This window comes from Danio rerio, chromosome 9 (genome assembly GCF_052040795.2).
Source record: "Danio rerio strain M-AB ecotype USA chromosome 9, GRCz13ab, whole genome shotgun sequence".
Classification (NCBI taxonomy): domain Eukaryota; kingdom Metazoa; phylum Chordata; class Actinopteri; order Cypriniformes; family Danionidae; genus Danio; species Danio rerio.
The window spans coordinates 20,850,294-20,869,094 of NC_141029.1; the positions used below are offsets into that span (position 1 = coordinate 20,850,294).

The following is an 18,801-nucleotide window of genomic DNA, read 5'->3' on the forward strand; positions in this document are numbered from 1 at the left end:
GTCATCATTCCTTCCCCTGGCTATATAAACCTGCGCGTAGACAAAAGCGCCGCGGTTTGTAAAAGAAAATATTAACATAAAAACAAAAGTGTCACCAAACGAGGCTTCACCACCTACAGACAGGCAGCGCATCAAAACAGAGCCACGGGCGCGGAGTGCGAGCGAAAGTTACAGGAGTTTCGCTGATTGGGGGAAAGTTTGGAGCGCTGCTATCTGATTGGTGGAATCGGGGATCTGCTGAATTAGTTGAAACACATATTCATGAACTAGTACTCTACCAATAATAGACTAATAAAAGATGTACACAAATAGATTAATGATGAGCTCAGAACTAAGATTTTGACAGTTAGTTGAGGATGCCAGGAGCATTATGGTTGTGTTTGCATACTTAAATAACAGTTCAATAAACAACATCAAAAAAATGGAAAAAAGAAAGAAAATGATCACATAATTTTGGCTACTCGCTTCTTTCTTCTTTCCTCTTCTTTCATCTCCATCTGCTGCACACAAAGCAATTTCAATTCCAACATTCTTTAAAATACTTCTTTTGTGTTCATAATGGTTTGGAACCTCTTAGTTGTGAGTAAATGTTGAGTAATGATGAGTAAATGATGATGATAGTTGGGTTTTTGGATGAACTGCCCCTTTAAATTGCATTAGCCTGTTAAAGTTTTTCTTTAGCTATATTTCTGTGTTGTAGCCTTTAATAGCTTTGAATGGTGACTGTTGCACTCTACAGTATGTAATAATTTACAAAATGAATAATTTTATATATGTTATCACGTATTTGTTTTTAAGTCCTGTCCTCATAATTAATAGGTTTTAGTTTTGCATTAGGCATGTGCTGCCACCTGCTGTAGGCCAAAACCAGAATCCACTGCCTGATGGTGCTCTTGTGGTCAAAGATGATTCTGACTTTTACATTGGACATTACACACATTTCTACCAGGATAAGGAACATACGTTTTAACTTTAAAAGGGGTGTTTGTAATATCTGAAGCAAATAATATTAATATTATTTTATGAATTACACTACTACATTAATAAACTATTATAAAATGAAACTATGATATACGCTAGCCACACCTAAAAAAGTAACAGGTTGACCATTTTATTGTTAATTTACTAATGTTATTGTAATCTACAGTATAAAGAAATATATACATTATTTACAGTAAGTCGTGGTAACTATATACTATTATTATATTTAAATATAGTAATCAATGAAGTAATAAAAAAGACAATTACATTCTGAATGGATAATTTTGTTATTTCTGCATATTTTGAATAAAATGATGTCTTAAGCTTAAGTCTTTTTTAACAGAGTTGAAGAAGAAGCTGTAAAAAAAAAAAGCTTTATTCTCAAAATACAGGTATGTGAGCTGTCACTGGGGTTGTATCTGTTATAAGGTGCACATTTGTACTTAAATGATCCATATTGGTATCTTAAAAGTATACATTAGTACCTAAAAATTAAGAGAAACACTTTTGTACTTTTTAGATATTAATATTTACACTTGTTGTATTTAATATGGACCTTTAAGGTACAGAGACCGCTCGCATACCTTTACTTTTGAGAGTGTATGAGTTTTCTAGTCACGAAATATTGAAAACAACAACAACATGGAACTGGTCATAACAAAGAAAGAGTCTTATTCCTAATAATTTTTCAGTTTCTCAAAAAAGTAGAAAATAGTCTAAAATATTTTTGTAATTACAATAAAAAAAAGGTTTGACACATAAAAAAAGATTGCTGCCTTGTTTAAACTTACCTAAAATGAGTATATACCCTGGAATAACCCTGGAATTTAGAGTCTATACTAGCACTGATAGTTCCATAATGGCAGCTTCTTCTTTTTTTTTCTTTTTTCTTTTTTTGGAAAGTGGAAAAAACTATTTACATTATTTAAATATTATATAATTATTTTAGTTTCCCAGTGATGGGTTGCAGCTGGAAGGGCATCCACTATGTAAAAGATACAATAGTATCTGGATGCAGCCTTTATGATGCAAGCTGAGATTGCATCACTCAGCGATGCAATCTCAGACACAATGCTCTCAATGGAGTGAGTGACGTCACTGTGAGGGGTAGGGTTAGGTGAGCACATTAAAAAGCATTGGATGCAGCTCAGATTGCACTGCACCAGGTCTGCATCCAGACCCCTCTCAAAAAATATGCTAGATAAGTTGGCGGTTCATTCCGCTGTGGTGACCCCAGATTAATAAAGAGACTAAACTGAAAAGAAAATTAATGTTTGAAATGAATAATTATTTTAAGGTTCTTTGGGCAGCTCTCAATGGTTCTTATAAATAATTGCTGATTGTTCATACTGCTGTTCATACTTATTCAGTCATTTATTTTTCTTTGGTTTATTCCCTTTATTAATCAGGGGTCCCCTCAGCATGATGAACCAGCAACTTATCCAGCATATGTTTTACGCAGTGAATTCCCCCTTAAGCTGCAACCCAGCACTGGGAAGCTGTTCAGACTTCTTATTTAAAATCAATTGAAACATTGAAACAAATTTTGGTGGGACAACATGAAGGAATTCTGTGGAGCACATGCAGCATTTTGTACAGAGTATGGTAATATATACAAAACTCTCTTGTTTCTTCATTCCTTTACTTTTAAAAGTATTGTAAAACCCTTGTTTCTGGTCAGAAGAACAATTTTTTAGAAATTACAAATGTTTGGCATCAATGTCCATGAAGAATATGAAAAGAGAAACTTTGCATCCTACAAAATGTTATTTACAATAAAAAAAGAACAATCTTTTTATTGCTAAAATGTTTTTCTCACCAAGAAATAAATGGTTCTTTTTGGAACTGTTCATTGAAATTAATTATTTTTGGATTGATCTAATCTAAAAATCTTTTGTATAATGGAGAGCATTGATGGACGTTAAATAAAATTTACAAAAACCAAGGACTTTCATTTTTAAGAAAGTGTAAAAAATATATAATGTTTCTTAATATAAGTATCTTGAGAACATGTACACTCAAAAAAATGATATGTTGGCGTTAATTAACTTTTTTTTGTCCACTGGTTCCACGTAACCGAGTTAAGTTACCTTTAAGAAAGAATATTAATTTTAGTGAACTTAAGTTAGTTACATAAAGGTAATGTAATGTTGTTTAGTTCAATCAACGTAACATTTATAATTTAGCTTTAATCAATGTAGTTATTTAAGTTCAATTATTCTAAAATTGATATTGTTATGTTTAACCAAATAAAAAAACAGTTTCCGTTTCATTGAGTTTATTCAATAGCATTTTTACAGTTTTACACATTTTCCAGCAATAAAATGATTATCAAAATCCAAATACTGTCTTTATCTGTATCTTCACTTATTACAATAAGTTAAAATATCAATACTAGTAAAAATAATAGTAATACAAGTATGAAGCAAATTGAAAACTATAACTGATTTAAAAAATATGCTTACAAAAACATCATAAAATACACTTTTCATAATAATACTTTTCATATATTACAAAAAACATTCAAAAATAATATTCTGCCTTCAAATGATATATCAAAAATATACTTAGAAAAATTAAGTCTTCTTTTGTAAACTATACTGTACCTTCTTTACACTGAAAAAGCAGATAACACTTCAGTTGTTCAAAGAAAGATTAACATTTTAAAGCAAAGTAACACGATCAGCACTACATCATAAATTAGACCAACCATCACAGAACATGCAATAGCTACACACATTCATCTCTCTGACACTTGCACCATTTATGCACATTTGCACCAGACACTTTCTTACAACCACTCCCTATATCTAAAAAACAAAACATCGTTCATGAAGTCTGCTTCACACAGGTGTGTGGGCTTGACAAACCACATGTAGAAGCATTCTTAATTCTTAAATTTTTTTGTATAATTAGCACATCTTGGGTGTATCGCCTCTTCTTGTTGATTTGCTGAATGTGTCCTCAATTGTAAGTCACTTTAGACAAAAAAGTCTGCTAAATGTTAATGTAACTACTGTAGATTCATAAGGTGGTGTTGCACATCAAGGTTTGCGCTTCATCATGCCCAGCATCCTAAAAAAAAAGTCAGGTAAAAAAATAAAACATTTACCAACAGATCAAAGGTGAAAGGAGGAATTGGTTTAAGAGGAAAATACAAAATGTTTAAAACAATAAAATAAAATAGCTTACCATGTACTCCCTCACTTAGGGGCTTTGAGGATGCATTCACACCTTTTTTTCCACTGGTGATGTTCTAAATGACATGAAATGACAATTAGTAATTTACTAAATAATTATTAGTTAAAATTACTAGTAATTTTTACTGTACATCATTTTAATGTGTGTATAGGCATCTAAAGGCATAGTACCTGGATGATCCAGTCTCCTCAGCCAGATACGGGACTTTAGAGGTTGAGCTGTAAACCTGTGAGGGAGAAAATAGATGTGAGTGAGCAAAGATTTAAAATAATAAAATATAATAATATAAATAGCAAACTACTAAACTTAAAAATGTAAACGTGTTAGATGACCAAACAAATAAGCTAACGTTAAATATGTCATGCTAGATGCCATCCTATTTAAGTGTCACATATGCTTGTCAAGATTTTTTTTTTAAGTTAACAGGCTTGAATACAATTAGATAATAAATAACAATGTGCTAACACCACATTTTAATTAATATTATGTAAGTTATCAAAACTGGCATTCAAACTTGACAAACCGCTTGACACTCATTTAAAATAAAGACCATCAAATCAAATAAAAAATCAAATCACTTTTATTGTCACATTATCAGCAGCACGTGTGCTATGATGAGTGAAAAGCTTAGACTATTCTAACATGACTATTCCTTACTACCAACGTTTGCAACTTTATTCTGGGGGAGTTAATATATACCAAGTATAAAATTTCACAGGAATGCAAAACAAACTATACATTTATCTGTCTATAATGTGGAAAAGACACAGGGAACATGGCAATTTCATAGCAATACTATACACAAACACAACATAGTATTACAAGAGAGTACATTTATGATTCAAATGTTGTCACAGCCTCAGTATAAATACATAAAAAGTAAAAAAAAATCTCACCTGTGTGTCCTCATTGGGGAAAGCTTTGTGCACGTTCTCAATTTGTACTGTAAACTTCATCTTTTGAATCACATAATATGGCGCCGAGCTGAGAGTGATCGTTGTGGTTTGAATCTTCTTACTTCCTGTGTTGTTTTGAAACTGCGCATGTGCAGATATTACTCCACCTATTGACCAAAATACAGTACTGCAGAAGCAACACAACTCCCTTGCATTCATGTTACATAAGCGAGCTGTTTAAATGTGAAAACTTACTTTTTCTAATTTTTTCCAACACAACACTTTTATTTTTAATACACAAACATAAGCGAATTGTTTAATTCAAACATAGTTACATTCTTTGGACCAACTAAAGCCATAATTCATTTTTTTGAGTGTAGTTCAATGTAAAGTTCTGATAGACCTATCAATGCTAAAAGTAAGATCTACTTTGAGACAATATCCACTGTAATAACACTTTTTTTTACCATTTATAAATGTCACTATTAGTCTGTTTCACTTTTAGCCTGTGTGACCTGAAAATGGTTTTGCAAAAACACTACTCAGCCATCAGAGCAGAAGGGAAGCGTCAGGGTATTTATCCATTGTAACAAAGCCAATTTAATGCACTGGGGAACAGTTTAGAACAGACAAGATGGTGCATTATATTATTAATTTGCTCTGCATAGCCTTTTCCCCAGTTGTTGTTTGATCTCATCCACTCATGTAGACAAATTAAAATTTTATTAGTCACATATACGGTACAATATGCTGTGAAATGTTTATACAACCACTCGTGAAATAAAAAAAAAATAAAAAAACATAAATAGGTAATGCATTCTGCAATAAAATAAAATTTATGAGAGATAAAATTTAATTAAAACATCAAAATCTCAGATACAGTTGAAGTCAGAATTATTAGCCCCCCTTTGGATTTGTTTAACTTTTTTAAATTTTTCCCAAATTATGTTTAACAGAGCAAGGAAATTTTCACAGTATGTCTGATAATATTTTTTACTTCTGGAGAAAGTCTTATTTGTTTTATTTCGGCTAGAATAAAAGCAGTTATTAATAATAATAATTAAAAAGAAACAACAATTTAAGGTCAATATTATTAACCCCTTTAAGCTATATATTTTTTTTGACAGTCTACAGAACAAACCATCATTATACAACCTGCCAACAAACCTGCCTAGTTTACCTAATTAACTTACTGTAGCTAAGTCCTGACATGTCACTTCAATCTGCATAGAAGTGTTTTGGAAAATATCTAATCAAATATTTTTTTACTGACATTATGACAAAGATAAAAGAAATTAGAAATTAGAAATGAGTTATTAGAAATGAGTTATTAAAACTATTATGTTTAGAAATGTGTTAAAAAATCTCTCCATTAAACAGAAACTGGGGGGAAAAATAAACAGGGAGGTTAATAACTTAGAGAGGCAAATAATTCTGACTTCAACTGTATATTTAGAAAATTAAAACAAATATAAGAAAAAAAACTAGCTATACAATATAAAATAAAAAACTTAGTTATAGATTAACACAATGTCTAATGAAAAAATTCTAATTGTTTCAAATGAGTTCAAATGGAATTTAGACCAGCTTGTGACTGCAAATGGTTTGTTCATCTTGAATGCAGATGGAGATGTGAATAATTCAGAAGTGATAGTAACTTTATCTAGGGCACACACACACACACACACACACTGGTGATAATTTCCATCATGTTTATGATCATTTTTTTAATAAGCGTTTGAGCAGGAAACACAGAGGAGCAATAGTAGAGAATTAGATCTCTCTCTTGCACTGCACACAGAGGAAGCTTCAAAAGCAAACCCTGTGGCTCGCTACTTCACAAGACAAAAGGCTATATTGTAAATTTGCACTGGCACACAATTTATCAAATCTCCCATGTGGTGAAAACAGTAATTTTACTCAAGAACAAAAGGAAATTAAGGTGCTTTATAATGAAGAGTGATCATTGCTTTTGGATTGTTCCTTTTTTAAATCCTCAGAGTTTTAGCAAATCGTTGAGTTGTACTTCAGTGGGAATAAATATAGTTCAGTGGCTCTTCCATTTGCATATCAAGGGCATCAGTAGACTTTAAAATATAATATACATGATATTGTTCATTTTGGTTGGGGAAAAGTACTACTTGTAGATGGTAAGTGTGTTTTAAGTGTATTCCCCTTCAAAAAACCCTGAAGATTTTTAAAACTCCCCAACATTATATAATTAATTAAAAAAAGTCATACACCTGATCTCATCACAATTTCAACCATAATTTCAAATGTAACTTAAGCTAATGTAGGACATTTTATCTAATGGTCAGTCAGCTAAGTAGTTTAGGCTAACGTTATTTCCAAGGGGAAAGACACGTTACTTCAATGGCCTTACTCTAGCTAACAAATCTGCAAAAATTTGTAAGTTTTTACTATTAACATGTAATTTTAAAGCACTTGTTCATCCAAAATATTTTAAATTCTGATGATTTACTCTCTCTCTTGTTGTTTCAATTCACTGAGATCTTCGTTGATCTTCAGAAGATAAATTATGATATTTTAACTGAGTGCCCTCATCCTCTAGTAAGGGCCATGTGATGTTCAAAGTCCAAAGGAACAAAACCATTGTCAAAATAATCTATGTGACTTCAGTGGTTCAACTGTATACAAAGCTGCAAGAACCGTCTTATGCAGCAGGAAAAAAAAGGTAAAAACTCATTTTTTTTGTCCTCCACATCAGGTCAGGGTGCACATTTATCAATACAATGCTTGCACTGCTGACTCTGAAGATTTCACATTGTATAGCCTGTGGTAAATGCCCACGGTGATGACGAGGTAGATAATTGGTGCATGATTTAGTCATTATTGCAATTTTATGGGACACAAAATGATTTTAGAGTGTACAGTTGAACCATGAAACCGTCTAGAATAGCATTCAAGTACAAACTAATTTGAAAGGGTCCTAGGGCTGAGCCTTAAGCACAATCTTCTAAAAATTCCTCCAGTTTCCCCCACAGTTCAAAGACATGCACTATAGGTGAATTGGGTAAACAAAATTGGCCTTAGTGTATGAGTGTGTGTGTGAATGTGATTGTGTATAAATGATTCCCAGTACTAGGTTGTGGTTGGAAGGGCATCTGTTGTTGAATAGTTGGCAGTTCATTCCACTGTGGCGACCCCTGATAAATCACAGACTAAGCCAAAGGAAAATGAATGAATTATATTAGAACCTAAAAGTACAAATATTTACCCTATGTGAACCTGTTAGGTATAAATGTGTACTCTTTGAACAGTTACTGCTCATTGACAGCGTTTTTAACTTCTCCTCTTCCAGTACCAATTGTCAAATGTGTGGCACAAAAGAAGCAGGTTGATATATAGTGCCATCTAAAGACAATCACTCCAGCAATGACCTTTGCATCTGAGCATTTGCCTGCAGACAGGACTTTTGTTCAGAGGAACAAGTGGCATTAACCCTCAATTAAATGCAAATTAGAGTGCAACAGCAAGTCTGTTAGGGCTGTGTAAATGTACAGACTATTGAGGATGGAAATTATATGACTCACAGTCTGGTAGATAATGAAGATATGATAAATAACAATCCAGCTGAAATCCATCTGACTATTTCACAGTTTGTCTAGACTCTAGTCTATAATATAATATAATATAATATAATATAATATAATATAATATAATATAATATAATATAATATAATATAATATAATATAATATAATATAATATAATATAATATAATATAATATATAAAACCAACACATGGGAACCTAAAATATATATTTTTTAAATACTGTATATGACACATATTTGTATGTATAAAATTGCTGTGCTTGTTTGTGCCACTTAAATTAAGGTGCAGGAATAATTGCATTTGTTCTTAAATTTTCTTGCAGTTGTCTGGTTCAAACATGCTATGTTTTGCATAGTGGCTGCTGGGACAAGCCAACATCATCCTGTTGAAAGGCATAGTCTTGCAATGTTGAGCAGGTTCACTGATTCCTTTTAAATTCAACATGAGAGGTCTATGAATATATAAATATAAAGGATATAGTTCATTTGCTAAAACAGACTAACTCGTTTTTCAGTCATTTTCAGATATCATGTTTGCATGTTGTACATTGAAGACAACGATTGCAAAAAAGGAAAACATGATTTATGGAAATGACTAAAACTGGAGCTTCTTAGTGTTCGTAAATCTTGTTTTTACATTAAGCATTGATGATTTCAATAGAAAAAAAGGAAACAATTCAAAAAAGAGAGGTTATTTGATTTTGCAAATTAACTCTTAACACACTCACACAGTCCACACACAATTGTACAAATGTACTATCTTTATGGGGACTTCCCATGAATGTAATAATTTTAATGTACAGACTGCATTCAGTAAACTGTAAAGTTAGTAGATTAGTAGGCTATATATACAAAGTTGAAGTCAGAGTTATTAGCCCACCTGAATTATTAGATCGCTTGTTTATTTTCCCCCCATTTCTATTTAAAAGAAAGAAGATCTTTTTCAACACATTTCTAACCTTAATAGTTTTAATAGCTCATCTCTAATAACTGATTTATTTTATCTTTGCCATGATGACAGTAAATATATTTGACTCAATATTTTTAAGACACTTCTATACAGCTTAAAGTGACATTCAAAGACTTAACTAGGTTAATTAGGTTAACTAGGCAGGTTGGGGTAATTAGGCAAGTTATTGTATATTGATGGTTTGTTCTGTAGACTATTAAAAAAAAAAGAAATAACTTAAAGGGGCTAATAATTTTGTCCCTAAAGGTGTTTAAAAAAATTAAAAACTGCTTTTATTGTAGCTGAAATAAAACAAATAAAAAACAAATAAGATTTTCTCTGGGAAAAAAAAATATATATATATATATATATATATATATATATATATATATATATATATATATATATATATATATATATATATATATATATATATATATATATATATATATATATATATATATATATATATATATACATGAGCATTGTCACACTCATATCAGTGCAATATGGCTGTATATCAGCACTGGTAGGAGGCGTGCATTAGTTTTCCACCAGTGACAATATACAGCCATATTGCATGGCTACAAGTGTGATATTGCGTTTATACAACAGTTGAATGGCATAATCTTGTATAAAAACGGAGAGTCTCAAAATACTTTTGTAAGAGGAACTACTTTCTAAAAACTGTTACTACTTCACCAACGTCACTTTAGAGTTATATTTAATGTATTCTCTAGTGTAATATCTAAAGTAATGAAAAAGCAGATGATTTTGCTGACATTTTGGGATTGTAAGACTGAACAGGCAAATGCCATCAGTCTACAGAGATTTCCCAGTATTTCTCTGTTGCAATTGGGAGATTACTATTTACTATTAATTATTTACCCTGAAAAAGCCAAAGCAAAGCAAGCAGACGATCCAAGTCTCTGGGAAGTTCTGGGAGTCTCCCGCTTATGCATAGAGACTCCTGGATGCCGCAAAGGAATGATAAAGAAATTGCAAGCACTAGTACCATAAACACTACCAGACTGGTATAAAAACAGCACTAAAACATCGAAAAGAGATCAACTTAAAAGTCACTCACTAGTTCTGTAATGATTTGTTCAAGTTTCACTTCACAGAAAAACATTTTAATCCCCTGGCTTATAATGCAGTCTCTGTCGCCATCTTGTGGTGTAACAATTTAACATCAAATTATTTGCTAAAGTCGAGCTATTCATTCATTCATTCATTCATTCATTCATTTATTTATTCATTCATTCATTTTACTTTCGGCTTAGTCACTTTTATAATCTGGGGTCACCACCACGGAATGAACCGCCAACTTATCCAGCATAGGTTTTACGCAGCGAATGCCCTTCCAGCTGCAACCCATCAATGGGAAAAATTTTAGCTTACCCAACCTGTACCGCATGTCTTTGGACTTGTGGGGAAAAACGGAGCACCTGGAGGAAACCCACGGGGAGAACATGCATACTCCACACAGAAATGCCAACTGACCCAGCTGAGGCTCGAACCAGCGACCTTCTTGCTGTGAGGTGACAGTATTGCGCCACCGTGTCGCCATTAAAAGTCGTGCTAAATAACTACAAAATTTGTACTACGAAAATACATTTAATATTACCACAACTTATATGAACAACATTTAACAAACAACAATATAAACACAAGTTAATCAGTCTAAAGGACAACAACCAAATTGTCAGTCAGCATTAAGCTAAATTAACATTGCAGACATATCTATTTGCTCTAGAGTAAATAACAGATGACTGTGACCAAAATATTGCTTTTGGATATAGCCTAAACAAATAACATTTTACAGTAGACTAAAATAAAGACACCCACTATACTTTTGAATAAGTAGCTGTCATGTGCTCACGATGGGCAATATGATTGTAATGTGATGATCGCCGATGTGCTGAAAGTCCTGAATTTATGAAAACGTATTTTCAATTAGGCACTATCAATAAACTGCACAGTTGCAATCTAAACAACTACATTCTTAACTAAAAAAGCTTTAAAAGTCCATTATGTTGTCCAACAGCTGCAATATTTGTTAAACTGTGAGAGTTGTTTAGCCTTCGCTGATATTACTTTAATAACTCACGGCTATCTGAACTGAACAGTTGTATATATTGAAAGAGAAGCAAAAAATAACCTAAGCTCTTCTTCTGCAATCTTTGTACTTGGCTTCTTCTATGAAATGTGGATACACACCTGCCTTGAAGAAACAGAAGGTTTAATGTAAGCTTTCAAAGCAAAATCCAAAACCATATCACATCTAATGTACAGTGATAAAAGGATATGAGGAACTAAAAACATAAATAGAGCAAATAGAAAAAAAAAAAAATCAAAGCTCTATTGGATGTGGCCTTTTGTAAATGAGCCGGGAATATGGATGATGGTGGTTCTCAGCTTTGTGGGTTAGATGTGGAGCTTATCTCCAAAACTTTCACATTAGTTATTATTTCTAATATGGATGTCTATGAATGAGAATAGTTACGGGTTTTCAGCTTCCTTCAAAATATCTTCCTTTGTGTTCAGCAGAATGACACAACTCATACAGGTTTATAACCACTTGAAGGTGAGTAAATGGTGATTACAATGAGTGAACTTTCCCTGAGCAAAATTAAGCATCTATCCACCAAAAAGACAAAACAATAAATAAACGACCAGAACAAAATGTTGTACAAGAGACACCCTGTACGTCTTTATTTACCACAAACACTATTTAAAATAGGTAACACCATCAAAAGCAACACAATGTGTATTTCAAGGAGTCAAGAAACTTTAATTTATTACAAAGTCAGTTTGGGACTCATTCCTCCTTGAAATAAAGTATGTATATTGTTGTGTCAGGATGTAAAAAGCAGTTGTCCATTTTGAGCGCAGGTTCTTCATGAATGTCATCTCATCTCCTCCAGATGGCTGTGCAGAAGCGCAGCCCTCGGGAAGTGATAAATCCCAAGAGTCTCGAAGAAAAGGAGATCTTAAATGTTTATTCTTTGCTTCTCTGCTTTGCTTTAATACTTAGTGAAGCAGCCCATGGGGGAGAACTTGCTTGTGTCATCAGGCATCTGTCAGAGGATGAAAAAACAACAACAACTCTATTAGTGGGAGGATATCCTATCACACCAATTCACAAGGCCATAGCATTAAACAGAGACAAATCCTACTGGAAGATGTTTTGATTTTTTTATTATTAATTTAGCTGTCATCAGTTAAACCCTGTTTATAACAAGGACTGTTATTAGAAAGATAAGTATAATGTTTAATTAAAGCTGCAAGCAGCACTGAAAGAGCTCACTATCGCAAGGTCGCTTTAAAATGACAGAACATCTTCCAATATGCATTTAAGCTGGTAAATACTAAAAGTACACAACAAAAAGTCAATGATATGTGCCAAATTTACTTCTGTCAGCAGGTAGCGCTACAACTGTTACTGAATATTGGCAGGTAATGTAGATGCTCTAATCATACATGCTAGTTTTTAGTTATTTTGATAGTTTTATAGTTAACTTTTATAGTTAACATCCTCTTTGATGGCAAAACATTGACCACATCAAGACACACTCTTTGTTGATAACTTAAGAATTTTTTTTAACTTGCCATTAGAATAAAGTGACTTGGTAGCCTAAAGTTGGTATCTATCTCATCAAATTTCTTGGAAGAGATTGTTACAGTTTCAAACTGCCCCTCCCCCTCCCCGATCCTCAATGACATCACACACACACCTTTAAGAGACAGTAATTTCAATTTTTTAAGAAACAACAACAGGTATGTATGTCATACATTTATGTCCTCACTGAGTAACAATGTCCTCTGTTAGTAGTACTAGATAAATACTAAATGTGTTAACGTTACTTAACAGGGCTCGGAAATAAGCCATTTTGGTTTGCATTTAATGTTGTCACTTTTCTGCAGAACCTTCGTATTGCTCATTACTACACATTATACTGTATGCACGCTGATATACAACAGCAATTTTGCTATATTTCCCTATGCAAGCATGAGCTAAATAGATGTTTTACTGTTATGCTATTCTGGCTGAACTGCTGACATCCAACCTCAGTAGATAAGCTGACTTTACCACAACAATTTCAAGTTTGCGTTACGTTCTTAAAAAAAAAAAAAAAAAAAAAAGGATAAATCTCTTATAACATAATTTGCTTAATAATAATAATAATAATTCCTTACATTTATATAGCACTTTTCTGGGCACTTAAAGCACTTTACACAATAGGGGGAATCTCTTTATCCACCACCAGTGTGCAGCATCCACCAGGATGACGCGACGGCAGCTATTTTGCGCCAGACCACAAACCACACACCAGCTGATTGGTGGAGTGATGAAGCTAATTACGAAATGTGGAGGATTAGGAGGCCATGATGGACAGAGGCCAGTGTGCAGATTTGGCCAGGAAACCAGAGTTAAACCCCTTCTTTTTTTGAAGAACATCCTGGGATTTTTAACGACCACAGAGAGTCGGGACCTTGGTTTAACATCTCATCCGAAATACAACGCTCACTGAGCAGTATAGAGTCCCCGTCACTATACTGGGGCATTAGGACTCACACAGACCCCAGGTTGAGCACCCCCTGCTGGCCTCAGTAACACCAATTCCGGCAGCAACCTAACTTTCCCATGTGGTCTCCCATCCAGGTACTGAGTGGGTGCAGCCCGGCTTAACTTCAGTGGGTGACCATGTGAGAGTTGCAGAGAGCTAGCTGCCAGCTTAGTTTGTTTGACAACCAGTCATGAAACACGACTTTAGGTTTATGAGATTGTACACCTTTTATAAAGACATATTTTTTTAAATAAAAAAATGTGTTTTGTCCAATCGAAAACCACAAAAATAATAAAGAAACACATTTTGAAATCAGCTTTTCAAAATCTAGCTTATTTAGCACTTCCTTTTTATGGCAGGTTGACTCACAAGGAAAAAAAATCTCAATGATTTCTTGCATGTATTTTGCAAAAAGTTACATCAATAGAAGACATGGTAATAATAATATTGTGGCTCAAAAATAATAAATATGGATAAATTATATTTTTTGGGTCTATATAGTGAGTATATAGTCTATAGTGTGTGTGTGTATAGAAATGCCTTTTGTTCAGTTTGTTCATTTGTTTGTTTTATTAATTAATTCATTAATCTTCATTAATTTTCGACATGGCATATACTGTATGCTGTACAATAAAAGTATGCAAAAATAACTGAGAAGTTATTTATACAGTATATATGAAAAGTGTTTTTAAATTGAATATTGATTTTATTTGATTTTTACATGTACTTGCTGAATTATTTCAAGGAATAAATTGCAGTATTTCAAGATTAATTAATTAAATTAATTAAATCACATTATTTGATTGACCAGAAACAACAATATAACATTACTCTGAATTCATTATTTTTTTGTGAGCCACCTCATGGTTTGGTGTGGCCTTTTCTGGACACCCCTAAGAGCATTCTTGGGGGGCGCCAATGCATTTACTAACACCACAAACCTTGCAACACCCCCGTTCTTAACTTTATTACTTAGATACTAACCTCAGCCAATTCTCCTGGAATTTTGCAGACAAATGTTGGCAGCTATGGGCTAATCACTGAAACATTTGTGCTGCGTTGCAAATAGTTCTGTTATCAGCGCAGCAGTGGAAAATCAAAGAGTTAAGCAATCAAATTGTCTTTAAAGTGACATTGCCATCTACTGGCCTGGCATGCATAATTCAGGGTTTGTAAAGGGTTAATTCACCCAGAAATAAAGATTCTGTCATAATTTACTCACAAATTACCTTTTTGTTTTATACGTTTATGAGTTTCTTTCTTCTGTATTTAGCAGATATTTTGAAGAAACCTGGAACCTGGAACCATTGTCAAAGTTAATGATTACAGGTTTTCAGTTTTCTTCAAAATATTTTGTGTGTGTGTGTGTGTGTGTGAAAAATTCCATGACCTTTTCAGGACTTTCAAGTAAATTTGTATGACCTAATGTTTCATGTAATGTCTAAATATACATGGTAAATCATAAGAAACTTTATTTATTACATCAAATCATAAAACATGCAATAGTTTCAATTAATTTTTATATCTTTGTAAAATAGATAATGCTTACACAACACCAATGATGTGAGACCATGTTTTTGGCCAGGAAAAGAAGAGAAGTAAAAACAACCAACCTTCATTCCATTATACAGATATTTATCAAACTAATTTTTAGATAATCTTAATAGTTTGTTAAACTAGTTATAGTAGGTAAAACTACTTCTATTTATTTTGATCGCACTGCACTTTTTGCTCCTTAGACTTCCATTCATAAGCATGCGACTGGGGCAGACCAGAAACGCAAGTTTCCCAATGTCACTGCATTCAAAAGTTCAAGCTTGGTGAATTCCTACCTGCGAAATCACATCAGGTGATTGCATGAGACAAATAGAAGATCATTTAAAATAAAAAATTTCCAATATCGAGCAAGCGTTCACATTTATTAATGTCTAATATTGTTGAACCCCGCCCCTTTTCGCAGCGCTGTACGACAGAGTTTTGCAAGTACAAGCCTAGTGTGACCGCAGCTTAAGTCGCTTTGGACAAAAATGTCTGCTAAATGATTAAATGTAGATGTATTTTCCATGACTCTTCCAAAACCTTGTGGGTTTTTCTGTTTTACCAAAACAAGCCTGGAGAAGCTATGTCAAAATTCCATGACTTTTTCAGATTTTCCATGACCATATGAAATTCTGAAGAAACTCATAAAGGGTGAAACTGTAAAAGTACATTTAAATTTTTTGGTGAACTATCCCAAAGGTCTAAAGTTTAAGTGTAAATTGTCTGTATATTCAAAGAAAATACACTTTTACTACATTGTTGTCATGAACTTTTACGAGTTGACACAACTGTTTAAATAAAGGTTGAATGAGACATTATTTTGTAGCATCTATTTTGAAATGACGCTTTTTTTAAACAATTCCCAGTTTCTATCCAGCTTAGCACTATTTCTATGACTTTTTTCCACATAATGAGCCTCAAATTGTGTTGAATTAGAGGTTCATGTCAATTTTGTATCCTCCAGAGCTATATCATTTATAAGGTTCACAAGACACAGAGAACACAGTAATATCTTTCCCAGAACGAGGTAATCGTGTGCATAACTATTCTTTCACGCCTTGAGGCGGTGTTAGCAGTTATCTCTATATGACATCAGCGAGGAAGAAGGTTTAATGGGGTTCAATTTGTGTCACGGGCGAAATCAAAGAACATCATTTCTTGGTGAAATTTAAATTCCTTCCCCAGGACAAATGGCGAAGGATGTCACCGAGGTCTTAATGAGGACATCAACAAGCATGTCCTAGGACACAAAGATCCTCTTCGCATTTTTAATTGTTCAGAAACAATCCAGCCGGTTCAGAAATCACACGGTCACACTTGTCCTGCATTACAAATTTGAACGTTAATTGCATATGCGACTCTTAAAAGGCGTCTCATTCTGACTGGTGTGACCACCAGGGAGCAGGTTCAGATGTGGGCTTTTCATGTTAATTGGTCACCTTCATTATTGTTCATTTAAATAAATGCACCACTCTATCAGGACCATCTTCAACATTGATTGGGCTTGGCCCATGAGCACTAAATAATTGGATGGCTTGTTTTTTTATGTTTAAATATTGGCCTTTTGGCAAATTTACTAAAAAAAATGCAATTAATGTCATGTTCAAATTTCAAAGACTTGTAGGTTGAGACAATCCCATTTATCTTAGCGCTTTGAATGCCACTGAATATATCAGATGTACTTCTGCTCAGTTGATAATTGCGAATTGCTTTAATAAAAAGATCCTCTTTTTTTGTCTGGAGAAACATGAACAAGCTGGTTAATTATGAATTTAGGCCTACTGCAAATTGTAATTAACACTTTTAAATTGTTATGTTAAATTATATTTAGCATTCTAGTTGAAGTTGAGATATTATTTAGCATTTTATTGAGACATATTTAATGATTGTTCATCTAAAAACTGAACATTTACATTTATATTTATTCATTTAGCAGACACTTTTAATCAAATGTGGGATTCAAGTTATAAAAAGTGATTCATAACTTTTTAAGAACTTTGGCTTTCATCGCCATTTACAGTAAAAAACAATAATGAATTGGGGCTACAAAAACACAAACGTTTTAAAACACGATTTAAACTGCATGTTTTTAAAAATCAAATATTATCAAATTACATGGTAATGGCATCACATGCACCACCTCTGTACACTATAACATGATTTTGCACATTGCAAATTCAGTCTATATACTGTTAATGCTTTCCTGTAGAATCAACAGTAACTTACTGTAAATCAATTACAGCTTAAATACTGTATTTACATTCACAGCCCCACTTCACTGTATATGTATTTACAATATTGCATATCTGTACTGTAAAATATACAATCATTTTAACAATGCAACTTAAAAATACAGTATATACAATAATATTGTACAGGCATAAGTGAGTACTTCCAACAAAAACAACTATATTGGCAGAATGAGAAATTATTTATTTATTTATTTATTTATTTATTTATTTATTTATTTATTTTACTGTAGCACATTCCTAGTAGGCACACAACCCTATAAAATGTTTATATTAGATTAGATTTAGATCTTGATGTCAGGTGACCAAAATTCAACGTCTAGCCAGCGTCCAAGGACAACGTTATTTTGATGTCCAATAACGACGTCAAATGACATTGATATTTGGTTGATTTTGGGTTGTGTAAGAAAGTGACAGATATCCAACATCTGATAGATGTCATAGTGATAACGTCCACACAACGTCAAGGTGTAACATGATTAGACATTGATATTTGGTTGATTTTAGGTTGAACATTGGACTTCGACGTCAGCCTGATGGGTTCTGACGTCAACCCAATTTTCATTACCAAACAAAATCAAACATCCCCACAACGTTGGGGTTCGTTGGGGTACAACATCAATATGACATCATGTTGACGTCCTGTCCCTGCAGGGTTTCTTCTACACTGCCACCCATACCTGCCATCATTTGTCTTTGACATATTTGGAGACAGGGGGTTGGAGTTGTCTACCACTGACGATGCTACTGCAGCTATTCAAATCCCCAAATCTATCACCTGTTCAGAAATCAACAGTGCAACTGTAACGTTTGTTGCCAGATTGAGGTGAGAAAATGCTT

At 33.2% G+C, this 18,801-nt stretch overlaps 1 long non-coding RNA gene across 2 annotated transcripts; it reads right to left on the reverse strand.

Moving 5' to 3' along the window:
- Positions 1–3,242: 3,242 nt before the first annotated feature.
- Positions 3,243–5,174, reverse strand: LOC147842320 (uncharacterized). 2 transcript variants are annotated; one of them, XR_015498981.1, is made up of 4 exons: positions 5,079–5,174; positions 4,353–4,408; positions 4,174–4,237; positions 3,243–4,056 (listed from the first exon to the last, which is right to left on the reverse strand). It is a non-coding gene; the product is annotated as an uncharacterized LOC147842320 (long non-coding RNA). The 2 variants fall into 2 exon arrangements; XR_015498980.1 differs by lacking the exon at positions 5,079–5,174 and having other exon boundaries at positions 4,353–4,477.
- Positions 5,175–18,801: the final 13,627 nt, after the last annotated feature.